Source organism: Natrix helvetica (assembly GCF_964273705.1).
Source record: "Natrix helvetica genome assembly, chromosome: 2".
Classification (NCBI taxonomy): Eukaryota; Metazoa; Chordata; class Lepidosauria; order Squamata; family Natricidae; genus Natrix; species Natrix helvetica.
This window is the reverse complement of record NC_138552.1, coordinates 157,517,656-157,536,539: the sequence shown is the minus strand read 5'-3', so window position 1 is coordinate 157,536,539 and position 18,884 is coordinate 157,517,656.

The window sequence follows — 18,884 nt, the reverse complement described above, 5'->3', positions numbered from 1 at the left end:
TGAGCGGAGCGGGGGGGGGGAGAGGGAACAAGTGATTCCAATAGAGGGTTGTTTGATTACAACGGTCGCGGGGAGGGGGGGATGCGAGGACAAGAGAAGATCACAAGGTCGGTTGGAAGACCGTGGTTGTTGGCTATGCCCGGTCGTTTGTACCAACCCCCGCAACCTAGGTGGCCAGGAACTACAGAGCCCGGGCCTACGGCTGATGCTTTGCAATGCAAGGTCCGTAACCAACAAGGCCCCCCTCATTAATGAGTTGATCTCTGAGGGGGAGCTAGACCTTGCAGGGATAACGGAAACCTGGTTGGGCCACGAGGGTGGTTTACCCCTCGTGGAAATGTGCCCACCAGGTTTCCGTGCATTCCATCAGCCTCGGGCCCTGGGTAAGGGTGGTGGGGTGGCGGTAGTTATACGGGAAGGTCTAGAGCCGAGGGAGTTCACTGTTCCTCAGATATCGGGGTGTGAGTCCCTTGGTGTGAAATGGGGCCCACGGAGGCAGTTGGGTTTGCTGATTGTATACTTGGCTCCTCGCTATACATCAGCAGCCCTGCCCGAGCTCCTCAAGCTGATCTCGGAGACGGCGGTTGAGATCCCCAGGCTTGTGGTTATGGGGGATTTCAACCTGCCGTCGACGGGAGCAGCGTCTGAGGTAGCTCGGGAGTTCATGGCTTCCATGACAGCCATGGGCCTGACCCAGTTAATTCAGGGCCCCACACACGAAGGAGGCCACACATTGGACCTTGTTTTTGCATCTGAGCAGTGGACGAGTGATCTGGGTAGAGGGGATTTTACTGTTACACCCCTGTCATGGTCAGATCACTCATGTCTCCGGCTTGACTTCCCTGGCGCTACCCCCCACCGCAAGGAGGCGGGACCAGACGGTCCACGCTGGTACCGCCCCAAGCACCTGATGGAGCCGGATAGGTTCCAGACGGAGCTTGGGCCATTACCTGTAGCCCTGACCCGCGCTCGGTCGGAGGACCTAGCGGCCGCCTGGAATAGGGCGGCGGCTGGGGCCTTGGACCGGTTTGCGCCTTTGCGACCTCTCCTGCAGCAGCGACCCACCCGGGCTCCTTGGTATACCGAGGAGCTGAGGGTGATGAAGCGCCACAGGAGACGTCTAGAGAGCAGGTGGAGGTTCTCACGCTCCGAATCTGATCGAACACAGGTAAGATCCTACTTACGGACCTACCTTGTGGCATTAAGGGCGGCCAAACGTAGATATTGTGCCACCCTTATTGCGTCCGCGGATAACCGCCCTGCTGCCCTGTTTAGGGTGACCCGCTCCCTCTTGTCACAGAGGACGCAGGGGGCACCCTTACAGGGCAGAGCAGAGGAATTTGGGGAATATCTGCAGGACAAAGTCGCTCAGATCCGGAGCGGATGGGCCCCACTCAGTGGACCAGACGGGCCGCCAACAGCGAGTCTTGTGAGACCATCCTGGGAGGAGTTTGCTTCTGTTGCCCCCGAGGATTTAGATAGGTTGCGTGGACGGCTGCGACCCACCACATGTTTAATGGACCCGTGTCCCTCCTGGTTGGTACTGGCATCTTGGGAGGTGACACGAGGCTGGCTTCTGGGCCTGGTGAATGCCTCATTGGGTGAGGGATCCTTACCAACCGCCTTGAAAGAGGCGGTGGTGAGGCCCTTACTTAAGAGGCCCTCACTCGACCCAATGGAGCTAGCTAACTATCGTCCAGTCTCCAACCTTCCATTTCTAGCGAAGGTTGTTGAGAATATGGTGGCCCAGCAGTTTCCACAACACCTTGACGAATCCGAGTATCTAGACTCACGCCAGTCCGGCTTCCGACCTGGGCACAGCACAGAGACAGCCTTGGTCGCGTTGGTCGATGATCTCTGGAGGGCCAGAGATAGAGGTTGTTCCTCTATCCTGGTCCTATTAGACCTCTCGGCGGCTTTTGATACCATCGACCATGGTATCCTATTGCGCCGGTTGGAGGGGATGTGAGTCGGAGGTACCGTTTTGCGGTGGTTCGGCTCCTACCTCTCCAACCGGAGGCAATGTGTGTTGACAGGGGGACAGAGGTCGACCCCGAGGCCACTCACTTGTGGGGTGCCACAGGGGTCGGTCCTCTCGCCTCTCCTGTTCAACACATATGTGAAGCCGCTGGGTGAGATAATCCGTGGTTTTGGGGTTGAGTATCACTGCTACGCTGATGATACTCAGCTGTATATTTCAACTCCAAACCACCCCAACGAGGCTGTCGAAGTGATGTCCCGGTGTTTGGAGGCCGTCGGGGTCTGGATGGGGGACAACAGACTTAAACTCAACCCCTCCAAGACTGAGTGGCTGTGGCTACCGGCACCTCGGTTCAGCCAGCTGATCCCATCGCTGGCCATAGGGGGCGAACAATTGCCCCCTGTGGAATGGGTGTGCAATTTGGGCGTCCTCCTTGATGCCCGGCTGTCAATGGATGACCATGTGGCAGCCGTGGCAAGGGGGGCGTTCGCCTGGTGCGCCAATTGCGCCCCCTACTGGACCGGGATGCCCTACGCACGGTCACTCATGCGCTGGTGACGTACCGCCTGGATTACTGCAACGCTCTCTACATGGGGCTGCCCTTGGGACGCGCCCGGAGACTGCAGTTAGTTCAGAATGCAGCTGCGCGGGCTGTGATGGGGAATACGAGGTACTCCCGCGTAACACCTCTCCTGCGCGAGCTGCACTGGCTACCTGTGGTTTTCCGGGTGCGTTTCAAGGTGCTGATTACCATCTTTAAAGCGCTCCATGGCACGGGACCTAGTTACTTGCGGGATCGCATCCTCCCACATACATCCCTGCGGCCAATATGCTCACACAGGGAGGGGCTTCTCCTGGTGCCGTCCACTGGACAATGCCGGCGGGCGACACCGAGGAGTAGGGCCTTCTCTGTGATGGGCCCAACCCTCTGGAATGACCTCCCCCCCGACATTAGAACTACTTCTGACCTCCGCTCCTTCCAGCAAAAACTGAAGACTCACCTGTTCCGATTAGCAGGCCTGGCATAATTCAACTGTCCCTCCTGGCAAACGTATTATATCTGGTTATTTTAGGTTTTTTTTAATTTACTGTATTTGTTTTTAGGGGTTTGAATTTATTTTATATCTGCTTTGTACAGTTCTTTTAACGACATTTTAACCTCCTCCATGTCAACTGTCAACTGTACATATTTAATTTTATTGTATCTTGTTATATTTTGTATGAACTGTACACCGCCCCGAGTCCCTTTCGGGAGAGGGGGCGGTCTAGAAGCATTAAATATTATTATTATTATTATTATTATTATTATTATTATTATTATTATTATTATAGGGATCAGTGGTGGGATTCATTTTTTTTTACTATCGGTTCTCTGGGCGTGGCTTAGTGGGTGTGACGTGGCTTGGTGAGCGTGGCTTGGTGGATGTGGCAGGGGAAGGATACTGTAAAATCTCCATTCCCACCGCACTCCAGGGGAAGGTTACTGGAAAATCCCCATTTCCTCCTGATCAGCTGGGACTCGGGAGGCAGAGAATAGATGGGGGCAAGGCCAGTCAGAGGTGGTATTTACCAGTTCTCCAAACTACTCAAAATTTCCCCTACCGGTTCCCCAAAACTGGTCAGAATCTGCTGAATATCACCTCTGTCTAGAATGTTAAATTCCAGGTAATAGTAACAATTTTGTATATTTAAGGTACATTCCAACCATGGAACCCAAGACTTTAAAATGATTAAATGTAACATGTCTATTAATTGGCAAAAAGCCAGGAATGAATGACTGGTTAAATGCCATTCTTCAATAACCTGGAGTCTGAAATTAGGTGTTGTCAGAAAAATATCAATGAAAGGTTTTGAAGCTGCTTTCCAAAGTTGTTTGAAGTCATTAGAAAATGACTTACTAATATATTAACCTCTTGGCTTCTGTCACAAGAAAATAGAGAGAATATATTTGAATAAAGGAAAAGCACATAATGCATTATTCTAAGTTTTAGATTTAGTGTCAAATATTCATTTGTAATACTACCTTTACTGTTACAGTTATTGTTATTAACAGTGCATTTATTCCTAGGAATGGGGGATAGGGCTCGATTTGCATTTCATAGCTGTTATCAAACCAACACTTCATGGCACAATTAAAATACAATTGTCATTCATTATTCACAACTTTCCAAATCCTGGCATGCCATTTTCTCAAAAGATAATATTTAAAAAATGCCTATGGGAAACGCACATACTTCAATGTAGGCATTGATGGAAATGCCTGAAAATATGTATTAGGGGAAACCATTTTTTAAAAATGCATACATTAGAATATCAGAATGTCTAAAGTCTAATAGACTAAGGGGAAAACAGAATGAATATGTACAAATATCCACATAAAGTAGATATACAACAATCTATTTTGTGATCACTGTTTTAACTTTCTTCCTACTTAAACAGGACATTGGAATTAACACAGATCAATAAAACCTGCAGTTTTTGGATACCGATGGCATGGGCAAGACAGGAAAATCTGATTTTACAGAGAATCAATTAAAGAAATAAAAGCAATTCAAATGATGAAGGACAACCCATTTGCTTAAGTAACGTGTGAGTGGAAGAACAACAAGCGACTGACAAAGAGAAGAGCATTATGGATCAGCCCAAAATTAACAAAATTTCTGGCCAATGCTTGAATGCTCTTAGATAGCATATGTATAAGTAAGTGCACTGAATTTTTAGTATAGGAACCATTCAGCTTATGCCTATAGAAATTATCTTAGATGAAATCAAGTGGAGATACAAGCTTGCTTATGGCCTCACAAGTAACCCTCCTTCCAAGATATTTTTTCCAAAGAGACTGAAAAGAGGCACATAGACAGTTCTAGGCCAAACTGATATTAAAGAGATGGAACCATCATGTATATATTGCAACTTAGAAGCTGTGTCCGATACTGGGACATAGGTACGCTAATGGCAACTTCTGTGTGATGTCACCACTGCCATGTTATCAATTTTGCAGCATCATGGCTTGCTGCAGATGCCACTTGAGGAAATGCAAACAGAAAAGTAAAATAAGGAAGCAAAATTCAATGCTTTGGATCAATCTTCCTAACAATGAGGACAATTAACCAGTAGAACAGCTTGCCTCCAGAAATGGTGGGTGCTCCATCACTGGATGTTTTTAAGAAGAGTCTAGACCAGGGCTGTCAAACTCATATCATCAAGGCGGCATCATGTGATGTATCGGAACTTTTTTCCCTTTCGCAAAACCGGGTGTGTGCGTGGCTAGCGCATGATGCATCCAGCCCGCGGGCCAGCAGTTTGACAGCCCTGGTCTAGAGAGTTACTTATCTGAAATAGTATAGGTTCTCCTGCTTGAGAAGGGGGCTGGACTAGAAGACCTCCAAAATCCCTTCCAGATTATTCATTCTATTCTGAGTCCACTATCCAGCTTCATCTGATGTGTGGAAACAGCTGGTCAGGTATAATTGGTGCTTAAATCCCTAGCAATTACAACCTTCTGAATGGGGAGCTAATTAACCCTTGTTACAGTGAGTTGCAAATACTCTGTGCTTACTGCCAAATCTTGCTAAAAAGCATTGGTGTTATCCATTTTGTTGTATGAGCTTTTAAGAAGAAACACAACACAGCTGGTGACACCCTATAAAAGCTACATAGCCACAAGATACTGGGATCATTAGAAGACAATCTCCCTGCCCCCAAATAAGAGATAAACAAACATTAAATTTATTGTATGGAAGGGAAACAGATAATAAATGTATGGCTTCAAAGTCACCAAAATCAACCATTATTAATAAAAATTACTAAATCTACAACATCAGATCAAACCCAATGTTTCTCTTGTTATTCCAACATTTCTTTTAACTTACTTGTAAGCTATTTAGCGATGTTATTTCCTGAAACTTAAAGAAATTAATTTCTAAGAGGAGGAGCCAACATCGTGACGATATGGACGTGCGGTCTCGATGCTCTGAGACCGCAGCCGATACTTTTGCCGCTGGGTGATCCAATTGGACCTAAACCATCCTGCAGAGACCGTGAACAGGAAGAATACGTTTTGCTGATCTCATGGACATTGCAAAGTCCCTGATCGATGCAAGAGAAGTTCTTCAAGCCGGCGACAAAAAATCCAGCCAAGGCTGATGAAGTCGGACAGCTCCAAAATGGAAGGATACAGAAAGAGAAAGTGTTTCCAGCTGGCGAGGAATTTTTACTGTTTTAAAAGAGACTGCCTATAAAAAACTTAAAATTAATTTAAATTGGAGAACAGAAGAAATAAGCGGCGGAATTAAGTTTGGAATGGTTTTGGACAGTGGGTTATCTTACTTTTTAAATGCTATGTTCATGGATGGAATTTATTCAAATCTTTTAAAACGAATGGATTAAGTTTTCTTCTTCTATTTTTTTTTCTTTTGTTATTCTTTGTAACCTATAGACTAAAATTCTCCTCTTTCATTACTGTGGGTGTTTTTCTAACTCATTCAAGAATCGGACTTTTTTTTAACTTGAAATACAAAAAAGATACAAAAAGAAACAAAGAAAATTGCAACAATAACATTGCTACTCGAAGGCTGGAGGTTTGTGTATTGGAAACAAAACACGTTTACTTTTCTTACTGATTATCCTGGCTTGGCACTCCAAGGTCTCACTGCTTGTTTATAGAGAGTGATAAGAAGAAAAGCATACAGATGTCCCTTTGAAGTATATTTTCAACCAGAGAAAAGTGAAAATAAAACTTTATTATGAATCTATGCTTAATCTTGTAAAAACCTTCCCAGCTAGAGCAGCAGTGTTTGTTAGCTGGAGATAATGGCACAATTTCAACAGCAGAAAGAAACTTTAAGTCTGCAAAAGATATTCTTGGAATACTGGAAAGATACAGGTTGATAGATGGAAGTGTATAATTTAAAACTAGTTAAACTTAGTGAAATTTAGTGATAATAGATATAGTTAAATAAATAATTCATAATGATAATAATGTATACAAAGTGTAGTGTTATGACAAGTAATAATTGGATATGAATATGGAATGGTACCCATGAAAGGAAGATTAGAAATCCTTTTGGATTATATATAAAGGTTAATAAAAAAGAACTCAGTTAGATTCAGTTAAGTCTTGATTATTAGGGGGGGGGAAATGTTATGATACAGGATATAGTCAAATAAAGGAGGGATAATGATAACAATGTATATATATATATATATATATATATATATATATATATATATATATATATATATATATATATATATATATATATATATATATATATATATATATATATATATATATATATATATATATATATATATATATATATATATATATATATATATATATATATATATATATATATATACCTTACACGGGAAAAGACCCGAATACAACAAAACCAGCATATATATATATGTATGTATGTATGTATGTATGTATGTATGTATGTATGTGTACAACATAAGGAAACTGGATGTAAATTGTAAACAGTGATTTGGAAAGGAGGATTCGAAAATTTTGTTACTAAATATTATGGATGTTTAGCTAGAATAGGACATAAGGATTCAGTATTATTGGAGGATTTTAGAAATAGTAAATGAAATGCTAGTATGTGGTTATGTATTAAATCTTGGTATATTTTATGATGAAGGATGTTTAAACAATTATAGTCAAATGAAAATGGAGGTATGATGATGGTAACATGTATAAATATCTGAGTTAAAATACTTGAGTTAATATGAATTATGCTTGATGACTGTGGAAGAGATGCATGAAAACCTTTTGTAACCAACTGATACACTTTTAACAGTATGTAGAGAAGGAAGATTTTATGTGTTGTGTTTGTTTTGAAAATTAAAAAGTAAAAAAAAATATTTTTTAAAAAAAGAAATTAATTTCTGATTTTTCTTCCCTCTAAAAGTGTAACACCTTTGCAGCAAAGAACATAGGGAGCAAGCTTAATGAGACAATAATTGCTTCTCACACTATCTTTCCAAAGAAATAGAATATTTCAACACCAATTACAATGTAATGAGAATTTTAAAAAATCATTTGAAGCAGGGCACATTTAATAGAACTAAAATAATAAAAATAATCTATTTTTTGTTACTACTATCATTCAGTAGCAGTAATCTGAATAGCAGTTATGATTTAGGGCCTATATTATAGGTATAATGGTCTGGCATAACACTTTCAACGATATATTTTATGTAACTAAGATTTATTTCAATATATACTAGAACGGTGCTAAAAGAGCTCTACTCAATATTTAGTAGAAAGCTTTGTAAATGATTCATTTACATGAGTTCCGCCCATCACCAACACAGAGAATGGCAAAAGATATTGATGAGATTGCCCCAAATTTAGTGCTATTCCTCCCAAAATCTTTTTTCTGTTTCATAACATCTAAGAAACCCTGGTACACTACGTAACATTGGATCTCTGAGACACTGTCTTTCTGTCCCTCCATTGGAGAAACCTGTAGAGCATTGCACTGAAAATACATTTATCTTCTATTGAAGGAAAGCTGGAACTTAGCATCTGCTCAGACACCACATTTTAAAAGCCAAATCCAGAAGCTTGACTGGCTGGCATGTTGGCATGACTGAAACAGCTTTAAAACACTTAGAGAAAACCATGGGGCAACACTTACAGAGGGCCCTGAATGGAGTTATCAGGATGTAACAGTAAAAAGTATGATCTTGCCAGAGAGCATACACACCTACTTCAGGGCAGAGGTGGTATTCAGCAGGTTCTGACCAGTTCTGGAGAACCGTAAATACCACCTCTGACTGGCCCCGCCCAAATCTAGTCTCTGCCTCCCGAGTCCCAGCTGATCGAGAGCAAATGGGAATTTTCCTGTAACCTTCCCCTGGAGTGGGGAGGGAATGGAGATTTTACAGTATCTTTCCCCTGCCATGCCACCAAGCCATGCCCACAGAACCGGTAGTAAAAAAAATTGAATCCCACCGCTGCTTCAGGCCCAGCAAAATTATCTCCTCTCTCAAAGAGCCCAACACAACTGCATAGGCCCAGCTGCATATCTTCTCCTGAGTGGTTGCTAGGACAAGGATCTAAGAACTAGTGCTTTCTTCCCAAGGTTCTTAGCAACTTCCTTGGGAGTTACAGCATCAAAGCGCTCCCAGATAACTCAACATGAGTGAGCCTCAGCTAGCTTGTGTGGACCAGTCTAGTTGGCATTCAGCTCTACGCAAATCCATGCGACTTTGTCAATTAGGCTTTGGGACAGAGAGTGCAATACATTTGGCACACCGGAGATGAAGTTAGTTTATCTAGAGGCTATATGATGTATTTTATCTAGTTGAACAGATGTTAATTTGTTATGCTGTGTATGATTTTTATATTTTATTGTGATCTCTTTTTAGATTAATAGGAGGAGGCAGCATACAAACGAATGAATGCAAATAAAGGTGATTAGGAGCCTGGAAACCAGGGAAGATGAAATGATATTATTTTTCAGGTGAAGGCCCAAGGAAGAGATGAAGTGAAAGCCAACTTTAAATATTCCAAAGTTTGGAAAGATTATAGAGTAAATTTATTCTATGATCCTCCAAAGGGAAGGGCTATAGCCAATAGATTCAAACAATAAAAGGTTTGAAAGGACACATTAGAAAAAAAGTGTAATAATATTAATTATTAAGTTGGGTTGGGTTTGCCTTCTTCAAAAGATTTCTGAACCGTCATCTGTTTTCCACTTGTCTATTTTTCTAAAGCAAAGGATTTTTTTGCATTAGAAGATAATGGAGTCCCAATCATTATATTCTTTTTGTCTAGGTGGTGTGTGTGTGTGTGTGTGTGTGCGCGCGCGCGTGTACACGCACAACTTTGGCAACTTTAAGATTTGTGCTTTCTTTTGAATAAGAAAAAAAGGCAGTTCTGCAGCTGCAATTTTGGGCTAAAATAAATATGCAACTTGGCAACTAAGTCTCCTACTTTCCTCTCTTAAAAACATTTGACATAAATTTCCCAGTGGTAACACATGCCAGATCAGCTCCTACAGGCCATTAAACCCTTTTTCAAATTTACCCTCAAGGTTAAATTTGCTTTAGGACTAGATTTCAGTGAGAGCTGTTTTGGAGATTATAGGCAAAAATTTATGGAAACCCATCATGGTTATACAAGGATTGTTTATCACCATCAATAGACAATTTGTTAACAGAATATTACACAGTACATTACTCAAACACATTTGAACCGAAGGAGTAAAAAATGACAGACTTATTGCATCAATTTTTAATCACCTTTTTTTTCTGTCCACAGCATCACACCAAACTAAATGTATTACTAATTAATGTAAAAGTGTTGCTTGCTACAAATGATGGTTTGAAAATGCTTTGGGGAATTTTAATTTGGGTTTCATCTCTCTTCCCACTAAACATAGTGTAGTAAGGCCTTGCTACTTCTAGGCAGGCTGCATTTATTCAGGTGGGAAATGCTTTCAGATATATCCTCCATAAATTAGAGGTTCCTACCCATGCTAGCTGAATGTTAAGACAAAGTATATTTTTACTACTAGATATTCTGAGAGTCAGTTTGGTGTAATGGTTTAAAGGCACTGGACTAGAAGTTAGAAGATCCAGGTTTTAGTTCATCTTTGGGCACAAAAGCCACTCAGTGACTTTAAGCAACCATTTCTTCTCAACCCAAGAGAAAGGTCCTGGCAAACCCTTTCCCAAACTGTTGTCAAGAAAATAGCACAAATGTGTCCATGTAGTCAAGACACCATACATCACATAGTTAATTACAGGCAACTGCAAGGGGAATGAATTACAACTACACAAGTGCTGTGGCTTACATAATTGTTTCAGGTGTTTGGGTGTAATATAATATGTAGTGATGGCATATGTATAATGACACACCCTACCACCTGCTCAACATATTAGCCTTATTACAGATTGTGGCAGATCTTGCTGATCATCTTCAGTCAAAACGATAGATTTGGCTAAATCATTCTTTTTGTTTTAACTAACAATGAAATTCTCATTGGGAATAAGTGAGCAGGCTCTTGGTTGCTCCCTAATTAATAAGGCCACTGAATAATCTGGAGACATGCTGAAAGGGCTCACAGTAACTTCACTTGACACTTGGTTGGTTCTCTTACTAAAAAGTGAGGAAGGGAGAGAGAAAGCTGGCTGTGTAGATATATCGGGAAGACCCAACAGCTACTCTAAATCCATGTGAATCTTAATTATCAATTATCTCTGAAGGAAGATTTGCAGAGAGAATAACTTGTGCTACATCTCTACCTTGAGACCAACTATGGGCCTTGTGTCTGCTGCAGTAGTGGGTTCCAGATCCCGTTGCAGCCAGTATGGTGCAACAGGGTCTGGCGTCCACCACATGAACGTGCGCAGCGTGCACATGCATCCTTACCTCCTGCGACGCTCTGCGACGCTCTGCAATGCCTCCATGGCACTCCAGCTGCTCGGCAGAGTGTCGCACAGGTGCCATATGGTCGGTGCACGTGTGCGGAAGCGCCGAAGAGCTCAAATACTGGTAAGGAGCATGGGCGGGCAGGTGGGCCCTCCGGAGCACCGTACCGGAACGGTAACTGGTACTCCCGGCAGGCGCCGATATGCTCGTACCGAGGCATACCGGTCGTAACCCACACTGGTCTGCTGTGTGTGTGTGTGTTTACCTGAAGATAGGAGAGAATCTTATCTATTGAGAACTGTGACTAAGTTTGCTTTTGATTCCTATACAAGTAGTCCTCGACTTACAAAGTTCATTTAGTGACCGTTCAAAGTTACAGTGGCACTGCAAAATGGGACTTTATGACCATTTTTTCAAAGTTAGGATGTTGTCACATGGTCAAAATTCAGATGCTTGGCAGCTGGTTTATATCTATGACTTGCTGTGTTCCAAGGTCATGTGATCCCCTTTTGCGACCTTCTGACAAGCAAAGTCAATGGCGACGCCAGATTCACTTAGCAACCAGGTTACTAACTTATCAACTGTAATGTTTCACCAAACAACTGTGGCAAGAAAGGTCATAAAATGGGGCAAAATTCACTTAATCCTCAACAACAGAAATTTGGGGCTCAAGTGTGGTCATTGTCGAGGACTACCTGTATAGCATACTTCTGTCAGATGCTATTATTCAAAGGCTGCACACTGTCAACACTGATCTATCCAATAAAAGTATTCTTTGAGGAATCTACCTGCCTCAGAGTTTTGTTTGCTATGGACGTATTACCTGGAACCCTGACATTTGCAGTTAAAGCAAAACTGCTCTAACTACTCTTGAAAAGCCTATGAAGCAGAAAATGACCAATATGTCTTTAGTTTTTAAAAAGGGATTCAGAGAAGACATAGAAAACACAGGCCAGTTAATATCTCTACCAATGTCCATTCCACACAATGTCGTAGAATAATGGCAGCCATGAGGTGAATCTCGTGAACTGGGAACGGTCTAAAGAATTGGAAGCAGAAGTAAGAATAAATGCACCATTTTCCAATTGAACGAATGTTCAAAGAGGGCCACCCTCAAGTGATAAGAAGACACGAGAATAAATCTCTGATCTCCAGATACTAACCCTTTATTTAAAAAGTGGCTTACTCAGCTAAAGGCTCACCAACATGATATAGCTAGATTAATTTCCTCACTGGTGACAGAGTTAAAGCATATATATACTCAGAAGAGGTTCCTGCTACAGATTACTGGAGCCAACAACATTCAGTTTGAGATGGAAAATATGGACAGACGTAGTTTTTTTATCTTCCCCTCTCACAACGTTAGATCTTGAGGTTATCCATTAAACTGATATTGAGAGATTTAGACTAAACATAAAAGGTTATATAACAAATGCAGTAGTTAAACTTAATTTGCTGCCATCTTGTGTGTTGATGGCCACTATTTATTAGCTTATTTGTGTACAGTATTTGTTTATTTCTAAACAGCTGAGTATCCATTACATTAAAAGCAAGCAGCAAGATCCTAGGCTACAGATTGCATAAAATTCCCTTGGGCTACATCCCAAAAATGCTTTCCCCACATCTTTCCTTTCCTGCTTCAAAAGCTCTCCAAACAGGGATGACAGGAGAGACTTTCCAATGTCTGTTTTATTTGACTAACTGTAAACTGCCTTGAGCATGTTTGAGGAAAGGAAAAATAATCTTTTTAAATAATTTCTTTTATTTAAACAGAGGCAGATGGGAGAAATAAGAGTTTCCTTAGGAGTTTTATAAAGCCAGCAGTAGACTTCTATTTTTTAAATAGATAAGATAGATGCTAGAGAATCCAATAGATAGGGCTACATTTATTTCATAAAAATAATCTTAAACCTGGTGATCTGAAACATGAAATAGGTCACCATTATGAAAAACATGGAAGAACTACCTGACATTAACTTCTTAGAATAGGTGTCCTGCTGTTCCTTGATAGCAGCTTTTTAAAAGCCCAGCATTCAGTACAGTAATAAACACATGGAACATTAAATAAAAAATGTAGGGTCAAAAGAGAAATTCCCCTTCCAAACCAATTAAATTAAGCTGCAACTCAAAAGAGGCATATGAAGACCCATTAAGCACAGTTGCAATTGTTCCAAAGTGAAAAGAGTTGTTACTATTAAGTATTCTTTAATTGTTTTATTTATTTTTGGTGTGTTATTTAAAGATTGTATTAAGTGAAATCTTAACATTTTTTTTAAAAAAGAACAAATTCTTTCTAAAGATCCCCCTGCAGCCATTAAAAAAAAATCAGTCTAATAGCTCTGTTTGGTTAGATTAACATGGCATGTTCTCCTAATGCATTAAATGTGTATAAAGTATGAGAAACCACTTGAAACCACTCGATATGAGACTCATTAACAGATAAATAGATAAATTGTGTAGGAAAACTACAAACATGAATCCAGCTCACAAAACCAACATCAAGCGAATACTGAGTTTAAGGGGCAAAGAACCAGGACCCACACATTAAGTTCCAGTTAAGACAATTTATTGTTCAAGCCTAAACAGAAGAGTGTTAACTAGTCAACTAATGATCAGCACAAAATTGGTGCTGCATAAGAGTCAACGGAATTCAAGAGGGCTTGGATTTAGACCATTTGTGGGAATGGAAAGATTCTAGGTTGATTACTCTCTTGACTCCACCCTTAGGCTCTGCCTCCTCTTCTCCCACCTGAGTCAGATAAAGCAACCTGGTTATTTGAGGGACCACCTTTCTCCTGTCCTATCAAATATGACAGGAGAGGAATGCCCATGGTCTTATCTACTAGGGAGTGCCATCTGGTGGCACTCGGGAAGACAACCTTTTCTGTCATGGTTGTTTGGCTGTAGCCCCTTGGAACATCATCCCCACATCCCCACGTAGATTGGCCATGACTTTGCTGGCCTTCTGTATTTATTTATTTATTTATTCTTCGCATTTCTAAACCGCCCCCTCTCCCAAAAAGGGACTCGGGGCGGTGTACAGTCCACAATAAATAACAGATAAAATACAAATATACATAAAACTATAAATATGCGTATATATGTGGAGGAGGTTAAAATTAAGAGTACTGTACAGAAGAATAAATATGAGGCTAAAAGCTCTAAAAACAATTAAAACTAAAACATTACCCTTAAAATAACCAGATGAGAATATGCTACCAGGAGTTCATAGATGTAACATTTATAATCATGCCAGGCCAGCTAATCGGAACAGGTGAGTCTTCAATTTTTGTCGGAAGGAGCGGAAGTCCGAGGTGGTTCTAATGTCGGGGGGGGGGAGGTCATTCCAGAGGGTTGGGCCCATCACAGAGAAGGCTCTACTCCTTGGCGCCGCCCGCTGGCATTGCCTAGTGGACGGCACCTGGAGAAGGCCCTCCCTGTGAGAGCGGATTGGCCGCAGGGATGTATGTGGGAGGATGCGATCCCGCAAGTAACTAGGTCCTGAGCCATGGAGCGCTTTAAAGATAGTAATCAGGACCTTGAAACGCACCCGAAAAACCACAGGTAGCCAGTGCAGCTCGCGCAGGAGCGGTGTTACGTGGGAGTATCTAGACCTCCCCATGATGACCCGCGCGGCCGCGTTCTGGACTAGCTGCAGTCTCCGGGCGCGTCCCAAGGGAAGCCCCATGTAGAGAGCATTACAGTAGTCTAGGCGAGACGTCACCAGCGCATGAGTGACTGTGCGTAGGGCATCCCGGTCCAGTAGGGGGCGCAATTGGCGCACCAGGCGAACCTGGTGGAACGCCCCCCTTGCCACGGCTGCCACATGGTCATCCATTGACAGCCGGGCATCTAGGAGGACACCCAAATTGCGCGCCCGTTCCACAGGGGGCAGTAGCTCGTCCCCTATGGCCAGCGATGGAGTCAGCTGGCTGAACCGAGGTGCCGGAAGGCACAGCCACTCAGTCTTGGAGGGGTTGAGTTTGAGTCTGTTGTCCCCCATCCAGACCCCGACGGCTTCCAGACACCGGGACATCACCGCGACAGCCTCGTTGGGGTGGTTTGGGGTTGAAATGTACAGCTGCGTATCATCAGCGTACAGATGGTATTCAACCCCAAAACCACGGATGATCTTGCCCAGCGGCTTCACATATGCATTGAACAGAAGGGGCGAGAGGACCGACCCCTGCGGCACCCCACAAGAGAGTGGCCTCGGGGTCAATCTCTGCCCCCCTGTCAACACATATTGCATCCGGCCAGAGAGGTAAGAGTCGAACCACCGTAACACGGTGCCACCGACTCCCATCCCCTCCAGCCGGCGCAGAAGGATACCATGGTCGATGGTATCAAAAGCCGCTGAGAGATCTAATAGGACCAGGATAGAGGAACAACCTCTATCTCTGGCCCTCCAGAGATCATCAACCAACGCGACCAAGGCTGTCTCAGTGCTGTGCCCGGGTCGGAAGCCGGACTGGCGTGGGTCTAGATAATCGGATTCATCGAGGTGACGCGGAAACTGCTGCGCCACCACATTCTCAACAACCTTCGCCAAGAAAGGGAGGTTGGAGACTGGACGATAATTAGCTAGCTCCAGTGGGTCGAGTGAAGGCCTCTTGAGTAAGGGCCTCACCACCGCCTCTTTCAAGATGGTAGGTAAGGATCCCTCGCCCAACGAGGCGTTCACCAGGCCCAGAAGCCAGCCTCGTGTCACCTCCCAGGATGCCAGTACCAGCCAGGAGGGACACGGGTCCAATGAACATGTGGTGGGTCGCAGCCTTCTACGCAACCTGTCTAAATCCTTGGGGGCAACAGAGTCAAACTCCTCCCAGAGTGGACTCACAAGACTCACTGTTGACGGCCCGTCCAGACCACTGGAGGGGGCCCATCCGCTCCGGATCTGAGCGACTTTGTTCTGCAGATATTCTCCAAACTCCTCTGCTCTACCCTGTAAGGGTGCCCCCCGCGTCTCTTGCACCAAGAGGGAGCGGGTGACCCTAAACAGGGCGGCAGGGCGGTTATCCGCAGACGCAATAAGAGCGGCACAATGTCTATGTTTGGCCACTCTCAATGCCACAAGGTAAGTCCGTAAATAGGCTCTTACCTGTGTTCGGTCAGACTCGGAGCGTGAGGACCTCCACCTGCTCTCTAGACGTCTCCTCTGGCGCTTCATCACCCTCAGCTCCTCGGTGTACCAAGGAGCCCGGGTGGGTCACTGCCGTAGGAGAGGTCGCAAAGGCGCAACCCGGTCCAAGGCCCCAGCCGTCGCCCTATTCCAGGCGGCCACTAGGTCCTCCGACCGAGCGCGGGTCAGGGCTACAGGTAGCGGCCCAAGCTCCGACTGGAACCTAACTGGTTCCATCAGATGCTTGGGGCGGTACCAGCTTGGACAAACTGGTTCCGCCTCCTCGCGGTGGGGGGTAGTGCCAGGGAAGTCTAGCCGGAGACAAGAGTGATCTGACCATGACAGGGGAGTAATGTCTAAGTCCCCTATTCCCAGATCACTCGTCCACTGCTCAGATACAAAAACAAGGTCCAGTGTGTGGCCACCTTCATGTGTGGGACCCTGAATTAGTTGGGTCAGGCCCATGGCTGTCATGGAAGCCATGAACTCCCGAGTCACCTCGGATGCTGCTCCCGTCGACGGCAGGTTGAAATCCCCCATAACCAAAAGTTTGGGGATCTCCACCGCCGTCTCCGAGATCAGCTCGAGGAGCTCGGGCAGGGCTGCTGACGTATAGCGAGGAGCCAAGTATACAATCAGCAGACCCCACTGCCTCCCTGGGCCCCATTTCACACCAAGTGACTCACACCCGGGTATCTGAGAAACAGTGAACTCCCTCGGCTCTAGACCATCCCGTATAACCACCGCCACCCCTCCACCCTTACCCAGGGCCCGAGGCTGATGAAATGCATGGAAACCTGGTGGGCACATTTCCACGAGGGGCAAACCACCCTCGTGACCCAACCAGGTCTCTGTTATTCCTGCAAGGTCCAGCTCCCCCTCAGAGATCAACTCATTAATGAGGGGGGCCTTGTTGGTCACGGACCTTGCATTGCAAAGCATCAGCCACAGGCCCTGTCTCTGTAGATCCCGACCACCTAGGTTGCAGGGGTTGGTACAAACGACCGGGCGTAGCCAGCAGCCACGGTCTCCCAACCGACCTTGTGATCTTCTCTTGTCCTCGCATCCCCCCTCCCCGCGACCGTTGTAATAAAACAACCCTCTACTGGAATAGTTTGTTCCCTCTCCCCCCCCCCCACTCCACTCACTTCCCTCCTGGACTCACCTGTTCGTGTGGCACTGGCTTCCCTCCTGGCCTGGTTATCCCCCCCTCCCTTCCCAGAACCCCCTAAAAACAGTATAAAACATTTTGCTAAAAAGCCCCTCAGCTTCCTCTTCTTCCACCTCTCGGGGTTCACGAACCCGTCATCAAGGCTGGCCCTTGAGAGAGCCAAGGGCCATACCTGTGAGAGAGGGGCCTCCCGCAGGCGAAGCAGGTCTGTCCTCGAGTAAATTGGTAGGTTGTTGACCATCCCGATAGGGTAGGGGTGCAGATGATATAAAAGTTAATAGTTAAAAACCAGTGGGCTAGAGTCTCAATGGAGGGTGGAGGGTTTTTCAATGTCCAGGTGGTACTTAGAACTTGGAGAAAAAAAGGGGGGGGGAGAGCAAGCCATGATTAGATATCCCAGATGGTAGGGGAAAGGCAAAGGTGGTAAATAATAAATAGTGGTAAAGGATAGGTGATAGTTCCATTCATCTCTTTCATGGTGGATGTGGCCCCCCCCGATGGATGGGGGGGCATTCTTGGCCCAGCTGCTTGGCTCCCAATGTTAGTCCGCTCGAGCCAGCAGGGGCCCGGGAGGGGAATGGGAGTAGCCAGGAACAAGTAGCCAGGAATGATAAGATGACAAAATATCCCAAGGGGTCCCTGGCTGCAGCTTCCTCCATTCAACCATCGTCGCAGCCATCTCCCCTTGTCTCTTCCAGCAGCCTCCGGCTGCCTCCCAGTCCTTCTCACCTATCAGATGTTTTCGTGTTTCTCTCCCTCGGGTCCTTCGATGTCTCAGGGATCTCTCCGGTGCCTCCAATGCCTCCGGAGCCTTGGGATATGGTTGTGACCCAGTGGTGGGTTGCAGGCGGTATGCCCTGGTACAGGCATACCGGAGCCTGCCTGGAGCACTGGATACCATTCTAGTACAGTGCTCAGGAGGGCCCACCCGCTCTCCCGAGCTCCTTACCCGTCTTTTCAGTTTTCGGCGCTTCCGTGCACGTGCTGAGCAGCTGGAGTGTTGTGGAGGATCGCACAAGTGATAAGACGCATGCACGCACTGTGCGCGTCCATGTGGAGGATGCCGGGCCTGTTCCAACTGTACCAGTTGGAATGGGATCCAGAACCCACCACTGTTGTGACTTCAAGCCTGGGTATCTGGATGTGTGGCAGAACCCAAAAATAGCTACATTGATTTGTTGCTTGTTGTTTTGGGTGTGTTCCTTTTTTTTCTTATTTC